This window comes from Lolium rigidum, chromosome 3, assembly GCF_022539505.1.
Source record: "Lolium rigidum isolate FL_2022 chromosome 3, APGP_CSIRO_Lrig_0.1, whole genome shotgun sequence".
Taxonomy (NCBI): Eukaryota; Viridiplantae; Streptophyta; class Magnoliopsida; order Poales; family Poaceae; genus Lolium; species Lolium rigidum.
Genome location: NC_061510.1, coordinates 123,523,607 through 123,532,679, shown reverse-complemented (window position 1 = coordinate 123,532,679; position 9,073 = coordinate 123,523,607).

The following is a 9,073-nucleotide window of genomic DNA, read 5'->3' as shown; positions in this document are numbered from 1 at the left end:
TAAAAATAGTTGGTTGCATGTAACATGTACTACATGGAATGTATCATATGCACGTAAAGTTCGAGAGGTTGGCACCTATTGAGAGTATAGCAATAAATCTTGGTTCATGTGTAAATCGGTGGTGATAGCAAAGCTAACACATGTCATCCTCTGAACGGCAAGCATCTTACCGCTGAAGATCGGGAAGTCAGTGTAACAAGTGATAGTCTTATCTCTACTATTTTGGTTGAGAAAGACGGCATTAGGGGCCTGTGCATTCTTGTAGGTTATACCCTACCTGTAGTGTATGATCTTGTTACTTCTGGTAAGATTACATCACGTGGTATACTGATACCCACCATGGTACCAGCAGTTTTGTTTGTTTTCTGTCGGCTGGTTCTTCTAGGCGCAGTCCATTTCAGATGCCATATGCATGCCAATCTTCTCCACTCAACACCAGGGAGCCAGAACGCTACTCACAAAACGGCCTTCACATCAGAACTAGTAGAATAATCGTCAGACATCCACAGATGACAGATGGTTTTCAGAAAACTTCTGTTGATGCTGTAGTTGAGTGACTAGCTGGGTTCAGTACGTAGTTCCATTATAAGCGCAGCCGTTCGTCATGACACTGCACACCACAGTAGTACATTACACAAACAAAGCAGCCACCTTTCACTGAACACCAGACAAAGCAGCCTCTCGATCGCCAGTTCGGCCCAGTGCCCCGCCGTCTTCGCGGCCATGTCCACTCCGGGTGCTCGCGGGTACTGGAGCGACGGCGAGACGTCGGCTCTGGTTGAGGCGTGGGGCCAGCTGCACGTCGGCCGCAACCGTGGCCCGGTCCGTGACGCCGAGTGGCGGCAGGTGTGCAGCGCCGTCAACGCCCACCGCGCAGCCGCCGGACACCGCTTCGACCGCAGCATCGCCCAGTGCAAGTGGCGCATGTATTTCCTCAAGTCGCGGTACAAGAAGGAGCTCGCCAAGGCGCAGCCGACGCCGGGGTGGCGCCACTTTGCCCAGCTTCGAGCCTTCCTGGCAGGCCCCGACGACGGCCCGCCTCCCGGTTTCGCCGCCAAGATGCCGGCGGCTTCCGTCATCAAGGAGGAGGAGGTGGAAATGGAGGAGGAAGAGGCGAGTGGTGGCGGTGCGAGTGTGTCGGTTGGGAGGAGGACGGTCCCGGGCATCCTTGATCGAGCGGGCGGCCCACCTCCCGGCTTCACGGCCAAGATGCCGGCGACTGCGAAGAAGGAGGTGAAAGAGGAGGAGGTTGGGGGAGGAGAGGCGCCAGCGAATGGGGCCGCGAGCGCGGGGTTCTGCCCGGCGAAGGTGGTGACGAAGCTGGCGGAGGTGGTGACGAAGCTGGCGGACGTGTACGAGCGCGTGGAGATGGAGAGGCTCAAGGTCGAGAAGGGGAAGATGGAGATGGAGTGGGAGGAGAGAGCTGCGAAGGTGGAGGCCCAGAATCTGGGAGAGACCCACGACAACTAACCAACCAACTCATGGTACTGTAATTTTTTTCTCGCTGCGAGCTACGGTGGAGTAATTTTTTCTGAAGATCGATTTCGTTTCTATGTATTTTGCAGGCGAACTGGCAACGAGATTTAATCTACCGAGACGATGGGAGAACAGAAAACGTTTTGGTCTATATATGAAGGGAGCGCTAGTTGCTTGCGTTTAGTTTTACTGCTAGCTAGAGTAGTGTTGAATCTTAGTACGAGTTGTTTTAATTACGTTTAGTTTTACTGCTGCTGACAGACAGCGCGCTGTATCGCATATTTACCAGATATAGTTGATTAGTGAATAAACTTTTAAGCCAATCCACAAATCTGTAATGTTTAGAGGTCATGACTCATGATCAATCTGTGTTGCTTCTGTAGTAAGGGCATGTTACAATGCATATGCGCTTATTTGGGCGCTTACGGAAAATAAACTTGACGATTAGCGCGTTGCGTCCGCTCTAGCGCCTCTCTCTCTCCATCGCTAAAGGAAAACACAGACGCTTATCGATCATACAAAATAGACCAGATTGTACACAAGCGCTCGGCGTCAAAGTTTGCATGGACGCAAGCTCGTTTCCTGGTGTCCGATGGGAATCAGTCATAACTACCAGGAATTTGGTCCTAGCGCTCGCGTGAGGCGCCCCCGTTGTACCTGCCCTAAGATCATCATCATCTGGGTCGGACGTGAGCAACCATGGTGACCTGCTGCACTCAGCAGTGATAGAGTGAAAAACGTCGTAATAAAACATACATCACCACACGAGTTGGCAACAGATAAACAGAAACAGAAGGGAATGACCGGCCGGAGCAATAAGCATCTTGCTTAACTATCCGATTATGTAATAGTAGTAAAATACACCATTGTAAACTCGTGACGGGGAAGTAAAAGTCGACCATTTTGGTTCAAAAGCACCCGAAATGCAAGATTTTGTGAGTTATTTGTCCGGAAAATAGTATTTTGCAATAAAGATCCCCTTAATCTATCTCTAGACACATCCAGTTACATAAGCCATGTTTTTGTTCGAGAAAACTGCACAAACGAGTAACTATGGTATATGGACACAACATATTTCAGCCTATAAAATCAGCAGTCCAAAAGTCTCTACACATCCCGTGTCTCGGAAACTCTATCTGATATCTTACAATTCCTGATTTTCTTGAAAATTTATGGACCTGTATGTTAGATCACGTCACAAAGACAAGCTGAGGTATCCTTATCCTAGGGGAGAATCCTACCTGCCTGTCATTCAGAGGTTATTGCTGGTTGCTTAATAATATCATGTTCCTCTTTAGATAATAATATTACTAGTGTGTCTCTTAATCTTGACAATTTTCTATGTTCAGATTAGAACCTGTAATAATTGAGCTTGAGTCCTGGTGGCGGACGCCCCGGACTGGATGCTTGAGGAGATTGACAGATGGTTACGTGTGTTTTTCTGGACTGGAAAGAAGAACGCCAATGGTGGCCAGTGCCTTGTAGCCTGGGAGAATGTCTGCAAAGCTGTATGCTATGGTGTCCTGAGAGTGAAGAACCTACGACTACAAGGTCTAGCCCTGCGAACCAGGTGGATTTGGCTACAACGCACGGATCAGACTCGGCCGTGGCAAGGCTTGCCGATGGACAAAGCCCAAGATGCTGCGGAGGTTTTTGGTAGCTGTGCCAAACTGAGGGTAGGGGACGACAGATTGACTTGGTTTTGGAAGGATCGCTGGATTGGCGGATTCACAGCGGTGGAGATCGTGCCGGAGGTTACCAATCTGATACCAATCAGGCGTAGGAATAGGAGGATGGTGGGTGACGTGATTGTGAATAACGATTGGGTGGAGGATATTCACGGGCAGTTATCGGAGGAGGGCTGCCTGCAATGCTTGCGCCTTTGGATCCTGGTGTCGAACATGCACAAAGACGAGACACAACCTGATAGTTTTACTTGGGCTGGTTCGATGACGGGAGAGTACTCGGCTAAAGCGACTTATGATACGTCTCAAACGTATCTATAATTTCTTATGTTCCATGCTACTTTTATGACAATACTTGAATGTTTTATACATACTTTACAGCATTATTATACATTTTCCGGCACTAACCTATTAACAAGATGCCGAAGTGCCGATTCTCGTTTTCTGCTGTTTTTGGTTTCAGAAATCCTAGTAAGGAAATATTCTCGGAATTGGACGAAATCAACGCCCAGGGTCCTATTTTTACACGAAGCTTCCAGAAGACCGAAAGGGAAACGAAGTGGGGCCACGAGATGGCCACACACCAGGGCGGCGCGGCCCAGGCCCTGGCCGCGCGGCCCTAGTATGTGGGCCCCTCGCGTCGCCCCCTGACCTACCCTTCTGCCTACAAATAGCCTTCGTCGCGAAACCCCCTGTACCGAGAGCCACGATACGGAAAACCTTCCAGAGGCGCCGCCGTCGCGAATCCCATCTCGGGGGATTCGAGAGATCACCTCCGGCACCCTGCCGGAGAGGGGAATCATCACCGGAGAGGCTCTACATCATCATGCCCGCCTCCGGATTGATGCGTGAGTAGTTCATCCTTGGACTATGGGTCCATAGCAGTAGCTAGATGGTTGTCTTCTCCGTTTGTGCTATCATTGTTTAGATCTTGTGAGCTGCCTAACATGATCAAGATCATCTATTTGTAATGCTACATGTTGTGTTTGGCGGGATCCGATGAATATAGAATATTATGTTAAGTTGATTATCAATCTATCATATATGTGTTGTTTATGTTCTTGCATGCTCTCCGTTGCTAGTAGAGGCTCCGGCCAAGTTGATACTTGTAACTCCAAGAGGGAGTAATTATGCTCGATAGTGGGTTCATGCCTCCATTGAATGCGGGATCGTGACAATAGGTTCTAAGGTTGTGGATGTGCTCGTTGCTACTAGGGATAAAACATCAATGCTTTGTCTAAGGATATTTGTGTTGATTACATTACGCGCCATACTTAATGCAATTATCCGTTGTTTACAACTTAATGCTGGAAGGGGTTCGGATGATAACTCGAAGGTGGATTATTTAGGCATAGATGCATGCTTGGATAGCGGTCTATGTACTTTGTCGTAATGCCCTGATTAAATCACATAGTAATCATCATTGATATGTATTGAATCTTTATTTGTCAATTGCCCGCCTGTAATTTGTTCACCAAGCATGTTAGTTATCTTATTGGAGAGACACCTCTAGTGAACTGTGGACTGATACGTCTCCAACGCATCTATAATTTCTTATGTTCCATGCTACTTTATTGATGATATCTACATGTTTTATGCATACTTTATGTCATATTTATGCGTTTTCCGGAACTAACCTATTGACGAGATGCCGAAGGGCTAGTTCCTGTTTTCTGCATTTTTGGTTCCGAAATCCTAGTAAGGAAATATTCTCGGAATCGGACGAAATCAACACCGAAGATCTTAGAATCCCTGGGAGCTTCCAGAACACCCGAGAACCGTCAGAGAGGGGCCACAGGGGGCCCACACATGGTGGCGGCGCGACCCAGGAGGGGGGGGGGGCGCCGCCCTAGTGTCTGGTGGCCCCAGACCCCCTCTGACCTCGCCCTTTCGCCTATATAAGGTCCCTGACCTAAAACCTCGAGACGAAAAAAGCCACAGTACACGAAACCTTCCAGAGCCGCCGCCATCGCGAAGCCAAGATCTGGGGGACAGGAGTCTCTGTTCCGGCACGCCGCCGGGACGGGGAAGTGCCCCCGGAAGGCTTCTCCATCGACACCGCTGCCATCTTCACCGCCATCTTCATCAACGCTGCTGCTCCCATGAGGAGGGAGTAGTTCTCCATTGAGGCTCGGGGTTGTACCGGTAGCTATGTGGTTAATCTCTCTCCTATGTACTTCAATACAATAATCTCATGAGCTGCCTTACATGATTGAGATTCATATGATGATGCTTGTAATCTAGATGTCATTATGCTAGTCAAGTGGGTTTTACTTATGTGATCTCCGGAGACTCCTTGTCCCACGTGTGTAAAGGTGACGAGTGTGTGCACCGTGTGGGTCTCTTAGGCTATATTTCACAGAATACTTATTCACTGTTATGAATGGCATAGTGAAGTGCTTATTTATATCCCTTTATGATTGCAATGTGTTTTGTATCACTATTTATCTATGTGCTACTCATGTGATGTTATTAAAGTAGTCTATTCCTCCTGCATGGTGTAATGGTGACGAGTGTGTGCATCGTGTAGTTCTTGTCGTAGATTATGATCATAATCTCTTGTAGGTTATGGAGTTGATTATCGCTATGATAGTATTGATGTGATCTATGCCTTCTTCATAGTGTGATGGTGACGAGTGTGCATGCTATGTTAGTACTTGGTCTATTTTGCAAAGATCTATTATACTCTAAGGTTACTTAAACATGAATATCGAATGTTGTGGAGCTTGTTAACTCCGGCATTGAGGGTTCGTGTAATCCTACACAATTAGTGGTGTTCATTATCAAACAAGAGTATATGTAGCACAAGGAAGAGAACTTATTTATTATGTGATCAATGTTGAGAGTGTCCACTAGTGAAAGTATGATCCCTAGGCCTTGTTTCCACCACAAAGAATTGCTTCCCACGCCAGCAAGCTATTTTCTGGCCCCGCTTGTTTACTTGTTTTACTGCATCTTTACTTTCTGCAATATTACCACCATCTATACCACCTGTGTTTTACTATCTCTTCGCCGAACTAGTGCACCTATACATCCGACAAGTGTATTAGGTGTGTTGGGGACACAAGAGACTTCTTGCTTTGTGATTGCGGGGTTGCTTGAGAGGGATATCTTTGACCTCTTCCTCCCTGAGTTCGATAAACCTTGGGTGATCCACTTAAGGGAAAACTTGCTGCTGTTCTACAAACCTCTGCTCTTGGAGGCCCAACACTGTCTACAAGAATAGAAGCACCCGTAGACATCAAGCTATTTTCTGGCGCCGTTGCCGGGGAGGAAAGGTAAAAGGTACTCACACTCCGGATCTCGGCTACTAAGCTATTTTCCGGCACCATTGTAAGTACTCGAAGCTATTTCCTTTAGATCCTGCAATTGCATCTTTTGGTTTCTTGTTTACACTAGTTAGGCATAATGGACAACAATGAGCTTCTTATTCTATTTCCTGAGTTAAGACATGGATTGTTTGCTGCGAAAATTAAAAAACCTATGGAATCTTATTTGCATGCTTGGTAACAATGATATTAGTATGAACGCTTTGAACACCATTGTTGTTAATGATATGGAAAATTCTAAGCTTGGGGAAGCTGGTTTTGATGAGCATGATATTTTTAGTCCCCCAAGCATTGAGGAGAAAATTTTCTTTGATGATACTTTGCCTCCTATTTATGATGATTATAATGATAGTGGTCTTTTGGTGCCGCCTACTATGGAGAGTAAATTTTATTATGATTATACTATGCCTCCTACACTTGATGAGAATAATAATGATAGCTACTTTGTTGAATTTGCTCCCACTACAACTAGTAAAATTGATTATGCTTATGTGGAGAGTAATAATTTTATGCATGTGGCTCATGACAAGAATGTTTTATGTGATAGTTATATTGTTGAGTTTGTTCATGATGCTACCGAAAGTTATTATGAGAGAGGGAAATATGGTTATATGCATCTTAATAATATTAAGTTTCCCCTCTTTATGTTGAGAATCTTGAAATTGCGCTTGTGTTGCTTTTCTATGCTTGCCACTTCGTTCTTCATGAATTTATTTGTGTACAAGATTCCTTTTCATAGGAAGTGGGTTAGGCTTAAATGTGTTTTGAATTTGCCTCTTGATGCTCTCTTTTGCTTCAACTCTTATTTCTTATGAGAGCATCATTAAAATTGTTGAGCCCATCTTAACGGCTATAAAGAAAGAACTTCTTGAGAGATAACCCATGTGTTTATTTTACTACAACAATTTTTGTTTTGTTGAGTCTTGGAAGTTGTTTACTACTGTAGCAACCTCTCCTTATCATGTTTTTGTGCCAAGTAAAGTTTCTATGTTAAAGTTGATGTTATATTTGGGATCGCTGCGCAGAAACAGCATTGCTGTCTGTCACGAATTCTGGCATAAGTCTCTGTAAAAAATTCGAAAAAATCTGCAAAATTACGAGCATGATCCTCAGATATGTACGCAACTTTCATTAGTTTTGAGTTTTTCCATTTGAGCAAGTTAAGTGCCCAGTCCATATGCGTCTTTACGGACTGTTCTGTTTTTGACAGATTCTGTGTTTTATTTCGCATTGCCGCTTTTGCTATGTTGAATGAGTTTCCTTGTTCCATTAACTTTCAGAAGCTTTGTGCAATGTCCAGAAGTGTTAAGAATGATTGTGTCACCTCTGAATATGTGAATTTGTGGTTAAGCACTAACCCTCTCATGAGTTTGCTTGAAGTTGGTGTGGCAGAAGTTTTCAAGGGTCAATAGAAGAGGGTGATATAATGTGATCGAGAAGAGTGAAAGGTCTAAGCTTGGGGATGCCCCGGTGGTTCATCCCTGCATATTTTAAGAAGACTCAAGCGTCTAAGCTTGGGGATGCCCAAGGCATCCCCTTCTTCATCGACAACTTATCAGGTTTCTTCTAGTGAAACTATATTTTTATTCCATCACATCTTATGTACTTTACTTGGAGCGTCTGTGTGCTTTTATTTTCATTTTGTTATTTTCATTCTCTGAATAAGTTCATCCTTGTGTGGGAGAGAGACACGCTCCGCTGGTTCATATGAACATATGTGTTCTTAGCTTTTAATGTTCATGGCGAAGGTTGAAACTGCTTCGTTAATTGTTATATGGTTGGAAACAGAAAATGCTACATGTAGTAATTGGTAAAATGTCTAGGATAATGTGATACTTAGCAATTGTTGTGCTCATGTTTAAGCTCTTGCATCATATACTTTGCACCCATTAATGAAGAAATACATAGAGCTTGCTAAAATTTGGTTTGCATAATTGGTCTCTCTAAAGTCTAGATAATTTCTAGTATTGAGTTTTGAACAACAAGGAAGGCGGTGTAGAGTCTTATAATGTTTACAATATGTCTTTTATGTGAGTTTTGCTGCACCGGTTCATCCTTGTGTTTGTTTCAAATAACCTTGCTAGCCTAAACCTTGTATCGAGAGGGAATACTTCTCATGCATCCAAAATCCTTGAGCCAACCACTATGCCATTTGTGTCCACCATACCTACCTACTACATGGTATTTCTCCGCCATTCCAAAGTAAATTGCTTGAGTGCTACCTTTAAATTTCCATCATTCGCCTTTGCAATATATAGCTCATGGGACAAAATAGCCTTAAAAACTATTGTGGTATTGAACATGTACTTATGCACTTTATCTCTTATTAAGTTGCTTGTTGTGTGATACGTCCCAAACGTATCTATAATTTCTTATGTTCCATGCTACTTTATTGATGATATCTACATGTTTTATACACATTATATGTCATTATTATGCGTTTTCCGGAACTAACCTATTGACGAGATGCCGAAGTGCCAGTTCCTGTTTTCTGCTGTTTTTGGTTCCAGAAATCCTAGTAAGGAAATATTCTCGGAATCGGACGAAATCAACGCCCAGCATCCTATTTTCCCACGAAGCTTC